We start from the raw sequence: 20,500 nt of genomic DNA, 5'->3' as shown, positions 1-20,500 counted from the left end.
TACTCCTCTAGATCCAGTGAGCAGATAGTGTGCAACTCAAGATGTCAGAGCCCAGAGGAAGACAAGCTCATATAAAGGATAAATAGCTCATATATAAAACTCATATATAAAGATAAATATTGCATTGATAGGTGTATTTTCCCATCACTTCCATTGCTTATTATGAAATATGATTTTTTGGTGGTTGTATGCAGGATAATTCTTACCTGAGAAGTAATTGTGAAAGGTTTGCAATCTAAATATATAGCTAGAACTATGTAAAGTTTTTCAAGGTTCTTTTTATTGTCTTTAGCTCAGTTTCTTACTTTAGATAACTTAGTTTTGTAATTCTGGTATGTAAGATGAGACTAAGATAATAAATATCTGCAAGCCAGATCATTCCCTGTGTTCTTATAGAATTCAGGGAATCCATAGGTACTATAAGTTAAGGTGGTAAATGTGAGACTGGTTGTTATGTGGTATATTAGTTAGCTTTCTGTTACTAAAAAAACACCTGACATAATCACTTACAAAGATAAATAATTTATTTGGGTTCACAGCTTTGGAGGTTTCAGTTCACAGTCAGTTGGCTGTGTTGCATCTGGGCTTGTGGCAAAGCAGCAATCATGGAAGGGAGTGCATGGTGGAACAAGCTGCTTACCTCATGGAAGAGAGAGAGAAGGGTGGGGAAGAGGAGGTATTGGGCCCCATTGTCCCTTTGAAGCCTAGGTCCTCGATGACCAAAAGATCTCCTACTAGACACCCCCATTTTTCCCAGTGCTGGGGGTGAATTCAGGATCATTCTGAGTTATCACCAGCTACTCTTTTAAAATCTTATTTTGAGACAGGGTCTTTCTCAGGTGCTCAGACTGGCCAGGAATCTGAAAATATTCTTCTCATTCACCCATTTAGCTAAGATTATAGACATATAACATTGTGCCTGGTTTAGGCCCCACCTTTTAAATGTTCTACAATTTTCCACTAGTGCCAAGCTGGATACTAAACTTTTGGAGACATTCCAGATCAAACTTTATAGCATATGGCAAGATGATTTCTGAGAGCAATAAAATTTGTATATCCTAAAATATTCAGGTCCAATATATACTTATAGTTAGGTAAATGCTGTTTTCCTCTCCCTGTCTCCAGGCCTGATAAATATTTTCTCTTTATAATTCAATTGTAGCTTGTAGTCTCAGCATCATCATAGACTCTAAAAAAAGGCTAAAATGTGGTCAGAAGTACTAAAGCGCTTTGGTACAACACTCTGGAACTCAGCATCAAGTCCTCCCCTGACTTAAACCCTCAGTTTTTATATTGAGGGTATTATCCCAGGGACAATCCCATCCTTGCGTTTTGTACTGATCATAATAGCTGAGACTCATCTTGGACACATACCTTCTATCCCTGATGTCCTTCCATGTTTTCTCCATATTTTCTTTTTGGTGTTCTTAAGGACTTGAAATCTTCTAGCCTCTATATGGTACATAGGCGCTACCAGATACTGTCACATTTTTTTTAGTGCCAGCTACTTACCTGTAGCTGCAAATATCCCTTCCTCCTGTCTCTGTTTTCCATTCCAGTGTACTAGGTATTCGTGAATACATTCTTTTACCCCTTGTTGGAATCACCCTTCTCCAAGGCCTACTCTTTGCCGGTTCCCATACTTCCTGGAGACTCTATCCTGCCTAGGTCTGGATTTTTTTGTGTCAACTATGACTGAGTTTGTTGTTGCCCTAATTCTGTCTTTTTGAAAACTTAAAGTGCAAGACCAACATTCCTATCCTAGTTTCTGAGAAAATTGTACCATGTTTTATCCTTTTTATACTAGTTGTACCATTTATTCATTCTAGCCTACTGATATGGACCTAGTTTTAATTATGGGTGAAATTTCAGAATTGTAAATGCTTGTGAGTTGAAAATTGGTTGGAATATGATAGTTCCCCAAAATTAAAGCTAATGTGGTCTTTTTTCCAGCTCCTTCACTCATTCAATCATTTAATAACTGACTTTTCTGACCATCAGTTTACCCAACTCAGAAATTGTTGTACAGATTAATTACAGTGAATGTAAGGTGCTTAAAACATTAGAAAGAAAAAAGTAAATTTACTTTTAAATACTATAACTATCATAATTATCTACAATTTAATCTGGAATTTAGTACTTTTTTCTGTCTTGAGACATACTGTTCTTTGCTCTTCTACTTGTAGGTGAATTCAGAGTTTTCCTAACATGTTGAGTCCTGATGCCTGATAAGTATGTGCACATATTGCACTGAGCTGCATTTTTAAGTCTCTCAGTTTTGGTTTGTTTTTGGTATTTGCTAAAACACAAGAGTTACCTACTTTAGTGTTCAATACATTGAATTAACTATAGTTAATTTATAGTAATAATAACCCAGTAAAAATCTGTCTATGAATAGGAGAATAGGTTGACACAATTTTGGTAGATCAATTAAGCAGTATCCTCCTAAATTTAAAGTGTGTATCCTTAACTTCAAGATTTTTCTAGGTATTTCTATTTCTAGATATAGTTGTACATATGTAGGATATTCCATTGCATGATCTGTAACAGAAGACCATCCTCCCCCCCAAAAAACTTGTAATAACTAGAGATCCTTCAACATGGGACTGGTGAAATGAAAGCTGTTACTTTTAGTTATGTTACTTATATTCCATGCAATGCTTTATGGTCATTTAAAAACTTGGATATATGTATAAATGGAGAAAAATCAATATTCTAGGCACATCATAGAGAATGTATCCTATGCTGCTTTTATGTAAGTAAAGGATCCACACATATGTGAAAGTAGATATTTATGTGACACACAAAATGTAAATGTAAACACTGGTACACAGCTTGAAGAACACATAAGGAACTGGGTGCAGAGGGACCTAATTTTTTATTGCAGGTCCTGTACGATTTGAACTCTGAAGTGCTCACAGAAACTCACAGACCTGTGCTACAGGCCTCCGGCCATGGATGGCACTATTGCAGCCAAAGTTCTGTTGGTCAATCTAGCGACTCAGCAAACCAGCCTGTGATGCCATCACGAGGGGTGGTGGCGCAGGCGCAGTGGCGACACGCCTGGCACTGTGTGGGTAGGTGCCAGAGAGGCTCTTCCTACACGGTGTCTTGTTCTGGCACCCAGGAGCCGACTGAAGTCTTCGACCCTTTGACCCGCTGGCATTGGGTGGACGGCATCTCGGCGCCCACATGTGTCAATGGCGTCATGGCCTCAGTGGCTGGGACCGGGCACCCAACTTTTCTGGACGTCTCTCAGCAAAGAGGAGGGATGGAAACCGCATTGCGAAAAGGTAATATGCCCTGGGTGCTGGGGATGGCCCTTCTGGCTCTTAGCTTCTGGGTGTGGGATCCATGTCTTGTATCTTAGCTTCTCACTGTCGCTGCCGGGAGCTTGACAAACTGGCCAAGCTGGAGACTTTGACTCTGGTTGCGCCACCCACAGAAGCTGAAAGAAGCTGTAGTGGTCAGTGAATTTGCCCACCCTTTTAAAAGGGAGGCTCTGTCCATTGCTCCTCTGGTCAACTAGTGCTTTGAGTCGGATTTGGTGTTGGGGACGCTCCTTAATCATCCAAATGGAAACCCTTCTCAATTGAACTACAGAATATATGAGTAAAAAGATTTAAATTTCAGCTAGGCACGGTGGAGCATGCCTGTAATCCCATCTGCTCAGGAGGCTGAGAGAAGAGAGTCTGGAGAGGCACTAAGGAACTCAGTGAGACCCTGTCTCTAAATAAAATACAAAATGAAATAGGGCTGAGGATATGGCAGAGGGCCCCTCAGTTCAATCCCCTGTACCAAATAAATAAATAAAATAAAAAATAAGAAAATAAATTTGAATGAATTTCTCAGTATCTGGAGTGAGACCTGTCTTGAAAAGTTGTTTTCCATTATTTTCAGGAATCACCAAAGGCAAACTGGAGCTTCCTAACAGGTGTCACCTGAGAGATCTTCCAGTAATCCAGAAGGTTAGTGTTGAGACTCTGTTCATTTTTCAGTGAAACAGTTTACTCCTTGAAAGCTTCCTTCCTCCTTTCCAAGCTTACATTAAGTCCCTTTCATTTGATCTCCTGAGTATCTTTTGAATCAGCCAGCTTTTGATTCTCCTTCAACATCATAATGCAGTTCTTGCCTGACCTATGGCAGTGGAGTCTAGTAGTGTCCATAGATCTATGCTTTCCATTCTTTCAGTATATTCTTTGCACAAATCTTTTAAATAGGTCATTACAAAAAAAAAATGAAATTGAAATGGAACTGGAAGAAGTTCATAGTTCTGATAGACATCAGAGTAAAGCATTATTTTGAGAGTAAAAGGAATCTCCTTACATGGTCTATAGGGTCCTGTATGGTCTGGGATCCTGTCTGTCTCCTCAGTCCCATTTCTTGCTACTCTTGACTTTCTATGCTTCAAATATATTGAATTAACTATAGTTAATTTTAACTTGTAGTATAGAAGTGAGCGCAAATATCACTTATCAGGGTTGACCCCTAGTGTTTTCAAGAGAAGTTCACAGTCCCTTTCCCTTGGAAGAGTTTTCAAACATGAAGTTTAAATTCTCTACCGATTGAATTTGATACCATCAGTTGTATGAAGACTAAAACATCATGTTTATTGAAAGAATTGAATTTAAACTATTGTTTGAATAACACCTTAGTATTTGGTGCTGGTTTTAGCTTTTGTCAGGAATGCAGAAGTTCTGACCATCTGATTTTAGATATTACTTATTTCTGGAGACCTTTGTTCTGTTGCCTAGGATCTGTTTTCCAGATGGGCAGATGGGAATAAGGAATTTATGGGTTACTATCAGGCAGGGATGAATAAGTTAAGTGGCAGAATGAGAAGCTGAGAATAGGGACATGCTTTGTGGGTTATGACTGTGGTATTCCAGAAGCCTTTATTCTGTGCAGGGAGACAAGGCTAACATACAGTTTGACTAACCAAAAACATATCCACTAGGTGGAAAGACCACCTCCCAGTTGGACAGAGGATGCCTGAGATTTGATTCATTGCTTTCAAAGTTCCTTTGCAAAAGGTAAGCAAAAGTTAATTCTGTATTCTTTCAGAAATCTAAATTCACCAGAGAACACTGATTTTGCTTTCTTTTCCTTTTCCAAATTAATATAGAATTTTAATATACATAGCTACATATGTAAATTTTAACACTAGACGAAAATTCATTCAATACAAATTGTTCACTAGAATGTTGTTAAAAAAAACTTTACTAGTAGTTTACTCATCATAAACATAGGTTCCCTTTTGCAGTATGAGTTAAAAGCCTGGTATCCTTTCTTCCAGGTGGGAACCTGATTGCAAGGAGTGCCCTTTTTCTCTTTGGTGGCTGAGTAGGTCCCATAGCCATCAAAGAGTCAAGTTGTTGTGGCCATCAGAGGAATAACATAGACTTTTCAGAGTGAAGGTATAATGAAGCTGTGACACTTTGTGTTGAGGAGCTTTTTTTCTGGGAGGTTTTTTGGGGATGTAGCTTCTATAATCATGCTACAGTTGACCTCTGTAAGTTATGAGTGGACATTGACTCTGCCTTCTCTACCCATCTTGCTGTCGGTTTTATGCATATGCAAATAATGGAATCCTTCTTTGTGGCTGTTTCTGGGACTTATGATTCACAACACATGCATCCATATGGTCCACAGTGCCACAAAGCCAGAGCTGGGGGTGTGGGAGGAGAGCGTTTGTATTCAGGCAACGTGACTACATTGCTTATGTGCTTAGCTACCTTCCTAGAATAGAAAAAAAAAACCCTTTTTGGCTCTTGTTAGCTCTCAGAGCCATGCCATGGAAGGATTATTCTATACAGTGTTATTATTTATGAAATTACAGGTATTTGGGTTGAATTTCAATAATTCCTGCATGTTGCCCAGGATACACAGCTTTTGCAACTTCCTATGCAGTGCCATAGCTGCTTGGTGTCTTGTCTGCTTATACCTGTGACCCTCAGTGCCAGCGCTTCATACACCACTATATTTAGAAGCATGGCTAGCTGTAGCCAGACTGGAAACATGGAGTAGGTTATTCAACAATGTCTTTTTTTTTAATGAATGTCCTGTGGAATTTAGCCAAATTACTTATTTTCACAAATAACATTAAGAAACAGCTTCCACTGTTTTCTACAGTGTTTTTTAAAGCATTTATTTATTTATTCTAATTTGTTATACATGACAGCAGAATGCATTTCAAGTCATAGTACACATATAGAGCACACTTTTTCATGTCTCTGATTTGCCTGTGGTAAAAATTTGCTGCCATTCTGTAGGCTCTCTCTTCACCTCACTGATTGTTTCATTGTTTCTTTTGCTGAAAAGAAGCTTTTCAATTTGCATCCATTTCATTTATTGATTCTTGATTTTTATTTCTTGCACTATAGGAGTCTGGTCAAGGAAGTCAGGGCCAAATCCTACATGATAAAGATTTGGTCTTACTTTTTTTTCTATTAGGCTCAGGGACTTTGGTTTAATTCCTAAGTCCTTGATCCACTTTGAGTTGAGTTTTGTGCATGGTGAGAGAGGGAGTGCCTTAATTTCATTGTGCTGCATATGGATTTCCAGTTTTCCCAGCACCATTTGTTGAAGAGGCTCCAGTATATGTTTTTGGTGCCTTTGTCTCATACGAGATACCTATATTTATGTGGGTTTGTCTCTGTGTCCTCTATACTGTACCGTTGGTCTACAAATCTATTTTGGTGCCAATACCTTGCTATGTTTGTTACTATTGCTCTGTAGTATAGTTTAAGGTTTATTAAAGGGATGCTACCTGCTTCACTCTTCTTGCTAAGGATTGCTTTGCCTAATCTGGCTCTCCTATTTCTCTTTAGTCTATACCCAAAGGACTTAAAAACAGCATACTACAGGGACACTCAGCCACATCAATGTTCGTGGCGGCACAATTCACAATAGCTAAAATATGGAACCAACCTAGATGCCCTTCAATAGATGAATGGATAAAAAAACTGTGGCATTTATACACAATATTACTCAGCAATAAAAAAGAATAAAATCATGGCACATTTGCAGGTAAATGGATGGATAAGAGAAGGTAATGTTAAGTGAAGTTAGCTTGGTGGAGGCGTTCCCCCACTCATCCTTCAGGACTCCCTGGACCCTGCTGGGGCTGGACCCCGGCATTAGCTAATGCAAAAAAAAAAACAAAAAAACAAATGCCAAATGTTTTCTCTGATATAAGGAGAATGATTCATAGTGGTGTAAGGAGGGGGAGCATGGGAGGAATAGACAAACTCAAAATAGAGCAGAGAGTTGGGAGGGGAACAGAGGGGGCATGGGATTAGAAATGATGGTGGAGTATGATGGACATCATTATCCAAAGTACTTTTATGAAGACACGAATTGGTGTGAATGTAGTTTGTATACAACCAGAGATATGGAAAATTGTGCTCTATGTGTGTCTAATAAGAATTGTAATGCATTCCACTGTCATATATAATTAAAAAAATAATAAAAAATAAAAAGTTAATTTAAAAAAAGATTTCTTAAACAACATGGTGAGTACATGGTTTAGGTTTTTTGTCTTCTTTTTTTGAGGAGATGAATTTCTAATTTAATTTGAAACATTTTTTTGATACATAATTGTACATATTTATGGTACACAGGGTGATATTTCAATGTTAGAGAACATTCAAAATCCTATTAAGGAGTCATTTTTTGAAATATGCAGTTCATGGTTGTCAAACTCAGTTTTTCTACCCTATAAAACATTAGTTTTCTCCCCCAACAGCACCCCTTTACCTGTAAACCATCCTCTCTCCGAACTTCACTCCCCAACTCTTTCCAGCCTCTGCCAATCACTATTTTACTCTCTCTTAGGAGAATCAACTCTTTGAGCTTCTACATACACATGAGAACATATAGAAGTATTTCCGCCTGTGTGAAATGAAATCCTTCAGTTACCTGACTTACAGCATACCAATCTCCTGATTTTTCTTCTAGTTCAGTGGTAAGTTTTTTGTTTGTTATTCCTATTCTTTACTTCTTAATGTTTGAATACTCCAGGGGTTAGACCTTTGCCATTTTCTCTTTTTCAGCTGCATTAAGTGATTTTTATCTAATGTCATGGTTATTCCCTAATGACTCCCGGATTAATTTTCAAGCTCTAAATTACACTGTGAAATTCAATTTTCTATTCAACCTCTTGGACCCAACATGGGCAAAATAGAACTCGAGTCCTAGCTGCTCCAAACCATCCTCCAGTTTGCGTCATCTCTATCTCAGAATTCACCTAGTTGTTTAGGAATGTAGGAGTCATTCGTTACTCTTCTCTTTTCCTCCTTCTAATATACAAGTCATCAAAAAATCCTAATTTTTCTATCTTCAAAACAGACTGAATCCAAAATGTAACCAATTGTCCGTCCTCTGTGAGACTAGCCTAAGACTCTTGCCCGGAATATAATAATAATAACCTAATTGGTCTCTCTGCTTTTCCATCAGTCCTCTTCATTCCTACCTTCCTATTATAGCTTCAAATTCATACAGGTAAGCCAAATTGTACCACTCTACTTCTCAATCTCACTAGTGGCCTCATTTACATACCCGTACCAGGCTAAATGTACCTTTTATAAAATAGTCTCTGTCTTTCTCCCCTAGTTCTTATGACTCTTTTTTTTAATCAGTATGCCGCATCCTCACCAGCCTCTGCTATTCCTTAACATGCCACATAAGTTAACATTCAGGGCCTTTTCACTGCCTTAACCTCTTTGCAGAATGTTCTTTCCTAGTGGCATGGCTTATATGTTTATGAGATTCTCTTCCTATATTGCTTCTTTAGACAGACCTTCCCTAACCACCTTATGTATAGTAGCAACCACCTCCACATTCTGTCCCCAATCCCTGCTTTTTCTTCTTAGCACCTAATGTTATGTATTGCTTATAGTATTATGGTCAATCTTCTTCACTGGGGTGTAAACTCCATAAAAGCAGGTACATTATATGGGATACAGCTGTATAACTAGCACACTGAAGAATACCTGGCACATGGTAAGGAATGCAATACATATTAATTCAGTCTATGAATGGATGAATGCAATTTCTGTTATCCAATAACATCGTTTTTATTTGAATGAATAGGAAATTAATGTTAAGGATGTGCCCATAAAGACAAAGATGAATTCAGATTCATTCCTCTCAAATGATATGATTTTTTTTTAAGACTAGGAGAGTTATTCAGTAGTAGTAAAGAAAAAAAATTTAAGTACTATTTTAGTTGTTGGTGAGATTTTTTTGTTTATTTATTTTTATTCATTTACTGTGCTGAGAACGAACCTAATGCCTCACATATGCAAGGCCAGCTCTCTGCCACTGAAGTACAACCCCAGCCCTTCAAAATTTATATTTTCAACAAGACAGTTTACTTTATATGAAATTCATAAAAAGCCTCAGTATTACTTTTGAATGGAAAGTTGTACTTAGTGTATTTAGGCCTGAACATTTAAACATACACATATACACACAAATACAATAGTTTCATGAAACCCTTCAGTATAAACAGAAACATCTTGATTATCCCCCCATCCTTTCCCCTTTCTTCCCAAAACAAATTTTTACCAGGAAACTGTCAGCTACTCAGGGCTCTTAGAGTCCTATATATTGTATCCTATGAATTTGATATTGCTGCTCCTGTTCATAAGAAAACATGGCAATATCTACATTGGTTTCACAGAGGCAGCAGAGTATTCTGCATGAGTATGTCTGTGGATTTTCTACCACTATGCAGCTGATAGTTTACAAAAATATGGAAAATCCCACCATGAAACAGGTGTCTCTCTTCATGTATAATTTGGTGGAAGGCAGAGCATGTTGAGGAGGTCAGTTTTCACCAGTGAGCTGAAAATCTAAATCATGAAATGTGGTTAGCCACATCAAGGCCCTCCCGAGCCATGGACAGAAGGCTGTTCTGAGTACTCCTGGAAGATGGCAGTCTGTTAGTGAAATGAATAGGGAAACACAAGTTGAGCCACTTGGCTTCTCTAGAATTGAGGAAGGATTTTAAGCCAGCATGTTCCATTTGTATGTCAGCATTCATTTAACTTTTATCATGGTGGTTATGCTCTCTGATAAGGGGACAGCTGTGATCATGGCACAGAAGAATTATGAATATGAATATTATGAATTATGAATATTACTTCCTATGAAGATTTTCAAGCCAAGTAACCCTTCTGAGAATAAATGCTCTATTGAGAGCATTAGTTCCATTTCTTCCCCCGAAGAGAGTTCATGTTTTTTTGTCCTTTCTTCTGGACTTTCCTGCATCAGAAAAGGAAGCAGCAAAGCTTAATAGAGAAGGGCAATAGACTAAATTTAAAATATTGTAGTACTGTACTACTAGAGGTTTTTCTAGGATTTGGAGGTCAATTTATGTTCCTTTCTCAAAGGGTTTGTATGTGCACAGGCAGCCAACCATGGTTGTCAAGTAATGATAAAATTGTTCATAGCTAGATCTTGCTGCTGAAAAATGAGTCTGATTTTGCCTTTTGTACCAACTCAGTTTTCTTTGCAGCAAACTTTCAGGATACCTGTGCATAATATATCAGAGCTGGTTCAGTACACTGGTATCACGGCTGAGGAGTGCAGAGTCAAAAATCCCAGGAGGAAATAGTACCATTAAAGGGTGGTCATAATTTACATAGTGTCACATACTTTCTCATAGAAATCCCAAATGAAGTGCAATAAGAAAGTACTGCTACTCTCTAATGATATTGTAGTAGTGGACAGCCATCCTACATAGTGAATCAGTTTAGAAACAGAGTTCATGAATTTATCCAAGGTTGTCTCTAGAGGACTACTTGTCACAGGTTTCATTCGAATGTACACAGAAAGCCACAGCAGCCAGTTTTGCATGGGCTCTTTCAGACTGTGAAGAACACTGCACTTGAAAGAAATGGTTGATGTAAAGAAGAGCTGTGCTGGATGGTCAAGAAGAGGCTTCACACCTGAGAAACTACTAAAAGGAAACCAGCTCATGAGCTGAAGGAATTGTGACCAACAACAGAGGCCATGCCAGAGAGGAAGCTGTTAAACAGGAACAAAACCCTTCCTGTAGGAAGCAGTGTGCCCTGATGAGAGTGTCCAGGAAGTTGGGAAAGTCTTATCTCCATGTTCATAAATTTTCATTTTATACCAAATATATTCTTGTTGTAATATTTGCTCAACCAGTGATAGAGCCCCAGTAAGATCAACTCATCTCTGACACAGTTACTATAGGGAAGTAGCAGAGAATTGTTGAAAATGAGCCCATCTGAGCAGTGGAAAGTCAAACATCTTCACAATCAAAGGCCCTTCCCACCACAGCATGAGTCTCTTTTGTGTTCCCTAAATCTCTCACAACCATGCCTGTTACTGGGCATATCTCGGGGGCTCTGTGAAGCCAGAGATGTTGAGACCAACCCCAGGGTCCTTTCTGATGCACAGCATGGGTAAGTGCCATAGCCCTGTTGCAGTGCACTCATGGTTCTTGAAAAGTTCCAGGTGGAGTACCATTCTTTTCCTTTGCTCATGTCTAATGCAGTTTCTGTCTACTATTAAGTTTTTCTCATTAAGACTCAGGTTAAATCTGTTCTGCTTCCTTCATGGATTTATTGAGCACTTAGAATGGATTCTTTTAAAAGAGTGCCTTTCTTCAGTGATCTCTGCTTCCTCAAAATTCCTAGTGCTTGTATGGTATGTAGTATCAGAATGCTATTTATTTTTTATTGTATGTCTTCCATCTCTCCAGAGTGATTGGACACTTTTTGTGGACATGTACTCTGTGCCTTACGTATATTTTATATTCCTAGAGCCTTACCAAAAGTAGGTGCTCTAAACATGATGGTATAGGTAATGGCTAGATCTTTCTACTAAATTTAGAGTTTGGTATTTCTAACTCTACTATTAATCAGTTCAAGTCAAAGGACTCTGAAAAGTAACCAAATACAGAGTCAACAAATCCAAAGTGACTACACTATATAGTCCTTGGTTCCTTCTGTGAAGGATTTGGTACAAAGAAAAACTGATCCTGATTATTTTCTCTGAGAGTCCTGGGAGGTCAAGGAAAAAGAAACAGTCTCAGTTCAGGAAAGAGTGAGTTTGTTTGTTTATTTGTTTTTTGTTTATTTATTTATTTACCAGTTTTCCACAGCGAACTCCATGTGTTTCTACTCTCCAAGCAGTGTTGGCACTGGTTGACTGGACAAACTATGGACACAGCTTCCTGGGCACCAGCACATGGCACAATCCATGGATTGTAGGAACTGGACTGGAGAGGGGAGAGTCTGAGACCATGAGGCTGAATCATTCCAAGCAGACCTCACAGCTGCTAGCACTGGGAGAGCAATGCTAAGTCACTGGAATCCCTGCAACTTCAGACATTGAGTGGGCATCTCACTCTAATGGCATCAAAAATGTGTTGTAAAGTCTCTTCTGCAGCCTGTAGCCAGAATTCATTAGGAGATGTGATGGTTAATTTTAGGTATCAGCTTTACTGCATTAAGGAATAGGAACATGGTAAAGAATTACTTCTGGGTGAGACTTTCAGGGGTGTTCTAAAGGAAATTGATATGTGGCTGTACAGAATGAGTGGGGAATATCTGCCCTCAATATGGGTGGGTACCATGCAGTCAGCTTCAGGCCCAGATAGAAACCCAAGAAAGGTAGAGGTAAGTCACTCGTCTTTTCTGGCCCCTGGGAAATAAAAAGTGTTTTCTTAGACACTGGCACTAAGTGACTCCTGGATTCTCAGGTCTTTGGAGTTGGACTGAGAATTATGCCATTAGCTTCCTTGGTTGTGAGGCTTTTGGATGTCAACGGAGCCACATGACCAGCATTGCAGGGTCTCCATCTTGGAAAAAGGCTTCTGTGAGATTTCTCATCTTCTGTAATTATATGAGCCATGAGGTCTCTGCCTAGATTTCAGAGTATGTTGCAGAAAGCCAGAGAGCGTGGATGCAGGCATGACACAGGATCAGAGCCACCAAAGAGACTTCCCTTTGGGTCAATGAATTGGCATTGTAGCAGTAGGGCAGCCCCTCAAGACCCTAAAACCAAAGAGCCATCAGCCAACAATTCCAGTCTGGACAAGATGAGGGTAAACTCCTAACTTCTGAGAGCTGCTGGGTGAAGTGAGCCCAGCAAAAATATAGCAATGGGCCATCTGGGGTTTTGGAGGATCCAACCCTTGTCTTAGTGTGCACCTGTGCAGGACATGGAATCAAAAGAGATTGTTCTTCAACTTTATGACTTAATGTTTTCCCTTTTTTGTCTTGCTTTGAACCTAAGAATCCTCCCACCTCAGCCTCCCCAGTAGTGGGATTACAGGCATGCGTTTCCATGCCTGCTCCAGTTACTCCATTGTTCATTTGTTCCTCCCTTTTGGAATGGGGGACTAACCGTCCTATACCTGTTCCACCATTGTATTTTGGAAGTATGTAACTTATTCATTTCACAGGCTCACAGCTGGTGAAGGATGAATTGTGCCTTGAGTCTCACCCACATCTGATTTATCGGAACCTTTGGACTTTTGAGTTCATACTCTTGATGCTTCAAGAAAAGGGTAGGCTTTAATTAGTCAAGGTGAGACAAGTGTAAACTACTACTTTCCAGAGCATTTCTAAGAAATTTAGGGATTCTCTGTCAGAATCTAAGAAGAAGGATGAAACTGAACATTTTATTTTTCTTTTCTCTTTGAACTCATAACAATATCAGAGTATGAATTTCTAAGAGTCCTACAATAAGGTAGTCTGGATAATGGAAAATGACTTCGGTAGTTATTTACTTCTAAATTGAGTCTTTAGAAGAAAATTTAGATGCCAAACCCCAACGTTCTCAAAAAACAAAAACCAGTCTGGTCCCTCTAAAAAGGCACAAACAAGTGGGTCATAAAACTGCTTCAGGCTGCCAAGAATGGACTCAGTTTGGGAGCACCATGGAGAAACCCCATGAGAAAGCCAGCAAGCAAGCTAAGATTAGGGAGCAACTTTCACAGCTATATTTTCATATTAAGAAAAAAAAGTTAAAAAGCATATTCAATTTCTGCACATTCAACAGGAAGATCTCAACTGTTGGAGAGTGACAATGTTTGATCAGCAGGTGCACAGTCATTCGGCAGTCTGATGATGCCATCTAGGAATGATGAATTAAAATTTGGAAGAATCCTTCCCTTTCAATTTAATAAATCCACTTAGTCAATGTATACAAGTAGACACTGTGCTCAGCCTACACAGGGAACACAAATGTGAATGAGACTCAAGACTCGGGTTCTACCTTGTGGAAAGTGAAAATAGTTATTGACAGATAACCCCATGATTGGGTAAATGATCTAAGTTGTGTTGCAGATGAAAAGAGCTCTGAGAGTTTTACAGAGAACAGAATCAATCTACTTGAAGGGAGAGGACCTGGAAAATCCTTGAAGAAGGATTTAAAAAGCAGGGAAGGCAGAAAAAGTGTAGGTAAAAAGCAAATGATAACAAACCTCTTTGGGTAAGGTAATGCACTGAGAAAATGAGAGTTCAATTTCCCTAAAATTAGAATGTGTATAAAGGAACACTAGTGGAAGCAAAGCCTGCCAGGTAAATAGGGTGGAGGTCAAAAGGTCAGGTCTCCTTCCCTTCTTCCATTGTACTTCTGAATGATTTTCATCAAAGCTGACTTCTTTAAATGACTACTTGAAAGTCAGTTCCTGTCTTCCACCAATTCCTCTAATAATCAAGATATACTCACTATTTCCCCCATTATTATTTTCTTGATTGCAATTATCAATGACAGGAGGAAAGATGGCCAATAGTTTTTATGGTTGATCTGAATTAACAATCACTATATGCAATGTTTTTTTTTTCTAAATTGTTAAGAATCAAGAATGCTTTCAGGGCAAGCACAGTTCAGTAGCCCTTTTTTTCTTATTTTTTAAAGTCAGTCATTGAATTGTACCATGCTAGGTACAATTGTAGGTTTGAAGATTGCTTTTACAAAAAGCCCATGCTGAGCTCTAATTCACTGACCATTTTAAATCTCAGAATAACCTTAAAAGCTGTGGATTTGATTTTCTTTTTTTAACCTTTATTTTATTTATTTTATGTGGTCCTGAGAATTGAATCCCGGGCCTCACCCGTGCTAAGTGAGTGCTCTACTGCTGAGCCACAACCCCAGCCCTGAGGATTTGATTTTCAAGGATAGCACCAGCTTTTCAGAAAATTCACCTGGCTTCAGCTCAATTGTATGGTTTCAACAAAGGCCTCTTTTACAAGATAGCCAGTGTAACAGAACAGAGTATGGCAGTCCTTATCCAAGGGGGTTCCCTTATCAAAGCCTGATAAGTGGGATCACAGAGGCACTCCTGGGATGAATCCCCCAGAATGACACTGGCAGCAAAAAAAATGGAAGAGGATAACAGCAAATGGACTCACTACTTTTAGAGTTGCTCAGTGCTCAAGAGTTCATGGACCTGTCCACCACTGGTGGCTTAGCTGGCTTTGCACTTTTGGTGCAGTCTGAAGGGTGTGTGGATGACCCAGGTGAGGTGGGGAAGTATCGACCGGGTAGAATGTTTTCATTGACCTCCTGGGTACTCTCCAACTGGGACAGAGTCTTCCCCTGGCCTTCATGTGGGAGACTCACATCTCCATGGTCAGACATCAGGACCAAGAATTTCTGAGACACAAAAGAGAACAGATTGCATTAGAAGGAAGACCAGTATCATCCAAGCACTTTCTGGTTCAAAGTGTGTTTACCTCACGAACTTCTAGTTGAAAACATATAGAGAAAAAATATGTTGTGGTTTTTATCAAATCAGGTCTGTTTCCTAACAACAAGGTGGAGAACATCAAGAAAGCTCCAATCATGATGAGAGTATTGGCATACTCGAAAACCTACAATCCTTGTAGCATAATTAGGTTAATGAATATCACGAGAATAGGCTGAGGTGGATTCAGTTCTACCCTTCAAGTCAGTCATTTGCTATCATTAAGTTGCTCTGCCTAGAGCATCATAAAAGTAGGTACAGTACCTTGTATTTTCTTCCATCATCTCTTTCCAGCTAACTACTTGCATTTACTCCAGTACCTGAAAGATCACATTCGGTGAACTTACAGGAGGATTGTTAAGTGACTTCATGTGTGGTCAGTTTAATTTAACCTGGATAACTGACATTTTCTGTGCTTTACTTTTTCATATTTATGTCCAAACTTGGTTAGGGAAACTGGTCTGGTAATGAATGTTTATAACTATTACTGCTCACTAAACCACTATTCTTTTCAGTCTAAAACATTGTGCCTCATTTTCATGGCAAGGTATTTAATTTTTTTTTTTTTAGTAAGGATTGAACCCAGGCATGTCTTACTACTGAGCTAAATTCCAATTCATTTTATTTTTTATTTTTGAGACGGAATCTCACTAAGTTTTTCAGGGCCTTGCTCAGTTGTTGAGGTTGGCCTTAAACTTGTGATTCCCCTGAATCTCCTGGGACTTTGAGATGACAGGCACCAGGCACAGCTGAATTTTACTTTATTTTTTTAAACCAGTTTGAGAAACATTATCTTTAGTTCTAGTTATAAGTGGAACCCATTCATATTTCTTGTGCCACTGATTGTTGTGACCACATATCCCACTCATCAAATGTTTTTGTGGGGGTGCGGTTTGGAGGGGTGGCTGGGATTTCAGGAAGGTACCACCATATCAGCTTCGAATTTAGATCTTAAAATAACAATTTATTTATATTCAAAAACTAAGCACTCATTTAATAACAAAGGGGCACAAAGTAGTTTTGAATATGGGAGAGAGGCATGGTTCCCAGTCTGGAAGTTTTCTTTTCCTGTGTCTTTAACTCCAGTAATTTAAAAATCTTTCCAGTTATTCTTACAGGTAGACTCCAGATTTTCTAGAGAGTTTCATTAGTTTCCATAACCTCCAAAAGAAAAGTAGGTATTTGACATGCATTGAACCTGTAGTATTCCCCAGCCAGCACTCTCTATAATGTGCAAACTATACAATTTATCTTGTAATTTAGAGCCAGAGTCAACTGTCTATTTCTTGTCTTTTCTATAATTCCATCTTACTCCTTCTCAATATTTTTTTTCTTCAGTCAGGATTACAGTACCCCCGGGGAATCCACACATTTTCCTTCATTTATCTAGCCACTGTTTCTGTGTTTTCTACTCCAACACTTCCCTAGAGTTAGTCATCTCTAGCCCAGTTCTCTCACGTGGTTTCCTCAATATTGAGGTCACATTTCCTTCATAAAACTTTCCCTCTAAACCACCCTCATGGTCATGAAAAGCTGGGGAACTGCTAGAGATGCAGAGGCACTGCATCTCCTACAAAGCCTCTTGCAAATCTAAAACTTCCCCAAGTTGCCTCATTGGTAAACTGTATTGTGGAGGCGGTGAAAGGAAGCAGCAGGAATGAGCAGAGGGGGCATTTTCAGTAGAGAGGGATGCATCCACAAGTGCTTGGAGTGCCCTTCTTAAAGGCACTCAAGCCCGAATTACCATTTCCAGGCAAAATCACCTAAGGTTGTAGGCCTTTCATATGAAATAGCTAGGATAGTGCTGGTCCTTGCTGGTCAGGCGACAACCCAAGGAGACCAGAGCCTTAAATGCCCTTGTGCCCATTGGGCATTGTAGAGGACATTCAGCAGCTGCTCCTTTCAGAGTCCCATGCTCAAAATTCCTACCACCACATCCAAGACCCTTTACCTCCTTTCCTTTAGGATGATGCCTGCTGGCACGCCCACTAATACCAATCTGTCAATTATACTCCCAAGAATTTATGACCAGGGGTGAGAAGCTGGTGAGGGGGGCTAGAATCAACTCCTGCAACATCTGACCAATGATGAGCAAGCTCTGCAGTGCCTAGCTTTTAAAGGAAAATAGACTCAGAAGAAAATGGACCCCAGTAGTTAAAAGAATACAGTGACCAAGCTGATTTGATTTTTTTTTTTTTTTTTTGCTTTTGGGTAGATGTTTCCCAAGAAATATTCCCTCCGTTACACTCACATAAAACTCATATTCCAAGAGGGATTGCTGATTCAAGTAAAATAGCCCACTTAAACGAATCAGGGATTGAAACCTAGGACATTGTATTTCTTTTCAGCTTGTGTAATTTTCTACACAAAATTTGTATGCTGAGGTATTATGGAGGGAATAACTTATTGTTTAGAGGAGAACGTAAGACTGGAAGAATACCTATAAGATGTGTTGAAAGTGTTATGGTGAATTAAGATAGAAGAGGCCAGATACCTAAGGAATTCTCGGGAAGCAGATTTATTAATGGCAGGGTTCAGAGGTGGCTCCTGCCTAAGAATTCTTCCTCTGACAAAAGATGATAGAAATTCCTTTAATTTTCTACCCAGTGGGAGTCGAGTGGGCTGGGGTAGGAGGTTCATATACCAATGGAGTTTCATTCTATCCTCTAGACAGACACAGGTTTCACAGTTTCTACCAAGAAAACATAAAAATCACTTTTTTAATAAGAAGCTTTCAGACTACTCTGTCACACTTTTTGTGTGCAAACCTGGCATTTTCAAAAAAAAAGAGGAAAGTACCAACATAAATATCCTCTGCAGACATCCTGATGATCTGACAAAGAGAAACTTAATTATGGCAAGGTTCTTCTGGGTGGGGGTCACTGACTTGCTTCAATAGTGCAAAAGCAATGGGTTCACAAAGATTTCTAAGATAAAGTTTCTGCCCCTGAATCCAGGTCAAGGTGTTTATATACTCAAGTGCAAATAGAGTGCCATATTCTACTTACAGGTATACATATGTTTGAATATGTACACACCTTTTTTCCAGTAAGGTTCAGCGGGCCTGTCACAGGAGACTTTGTATGTCACCACCTTGAAAATTTATGCTTTGTTTTAAAGCTTAACTCTGAGGACACTTTCTGAAATTTTATTTGGGAGCTCCTTGGGAGCTTGTCCTATGGTAACTTATTTGTCAAATTATAACTTAAAGATCCAGCTCAGGTGTTACCAGATCCAGTGCCTTTTTTCTGCCAAACATAATTGTGTATATATTTCTTGGGGTTATATTGCCACCCCCATCCAGAAGACCCTTGCCATAATTAAGCTTCTCTAAAATGACTGTATGAATATTGGCTTTTAAGATGAGTGAAAGCACATTGTGGGTCACCCTCCCATCACCAATAAACACTAACATGCATACCAATGCAAGGCTTCACTATTTAACTTATGGATCTCTTGCAGAAGAATTTGGGAAGACAGTTATACACAGCACATAGTAGACCATACCTAAGGTAAACAGTACCCCATCTACTTCTTTGTTGACTCTTTCACTTCAGAATATGAATGTAGTGGTTTTGCCTAAAGAAATGGAGGCATTGAATATACTGGTCAAAAAGAGGGCATAGAGTGTGGGTGAGGTCTTGGCAGGAGCCTATACAGGACAAAATCCAGTCAGTTCAACATTTTGATAAATACTGATTAAATAGCTGTTTCTAGGTGTTAGGGATGTAACAGTGAATGAGTCCAGCAGGTGGATGCTGTTATTGTGCAAGTGCTATTCTTCTGGAAGTAGACTAGAGTAGGAACCAGGCTCATCTGCTCCATTGAGCATAATCTCCAAAGTAACTCATTTTTCCTAATGTTTTTAAAACATTTTTTCATTGTAGATGGACACAATATCTTCATTTTATTTGTATGTAGTGCTAAGGATAGAACCCAGTGCCTCACATGTACTAAGCAAGAGTTCCACCCCTGAGGTACAACTCAGCCCCTCCTCAGGCTTTTTAAAGGTCTCTTGGTAAAACTCAGGTGGGTTTCTCTTCTGCTTCATCTTCGGCATGGTTGGCTTCTCTTCTGCCTTGACTTTATTGCCTGGCTTCTGCCTCTCCTGGGCTTTCCTGGAGTTGTTTTCTCTGGTCCTCTTGGTCTTTTCCTGCTCATGGCCCTTAGCCTTGCAATTCCTGCTGGATGCAGCTTTCTGAGGTTTGCTGTTAGAGTGCTTGGCTGTGTGCATAAGGGCCCTACTACTGTCTGCATCCCCTGTGAGCAGCTTCTTCTAATGTGCACTCTAGTTCCCTTGGCTGCATTTTGGCCTGAGGAGTTCCATCAGGACACTCTGAGGCTTTATGTGTTTTTCCTCCTTGGATCACTAGGACCCTTTTGATACTTGAGTTTTCTTGCCCCTTATTCAGCATGATGGCTCTGGTGTCATTGGATTTTGTTATTGTTGGACTTTCTAGTTGGTCAAAGTCTTTCAAGGAACTGAAAAGCTCAGGATGGTGAATGTCCCCCACCAGTGCAGTGCGGTCTACAAAACCACTGCTAGATTTAATTCCATTTTGAAGTGTGCCTTGGTCCTCAAGACTCAGGCTGTTCTTTCCCAGATGGGTAATTTCGGAGTATGGCTTCTTTCAGAGTATTGGTCCTTCTTCTCCAGAGGACCAATGGAGGGCAGAAGCTGATGGATTTCAGGGCTATTTTAAGGGAATAGTGGAGGATCTTTGTTTTTCATGGTAAACTGGTAGGCATCCAGAGGCTTTGGAAGCA

General features: G+C 39.4%; 1 pseudogene; it reads right to left on the bottom strand.

Moving 5' to 3' along the window:
* Positions 1-10,128: 10,128 nt before the first annotated feature.
* LOC143380001 (centromere protein I pseudogene) lies at positions 10,129-19,967 on the bottom strand (annotated as a pseudogene).
* Positions 19,968-20,500: the final 533 nt, after the last annotated feature.

Source organism: Callospermophilus lateralis, chromosome 14, assembly GCF_048772815.1.
Source record: "Callospermophilus lateralis isolate mCalLat2 chromosome 14, mCalLat2.hap1, whole genome shotgun sequence".
In the NCBI taxonomy this organism is placed as follows: Eukaryota; Metazoa; Chordata; class Mammalia; order Rodentia; family Sciuridae; genus Callospermophilus; species Callospermophilus lateralis.
Note: the sequence above shows the minus strand (reverse complement) of the source record. Positions and strands in the feature narration are given on the sequence as shown.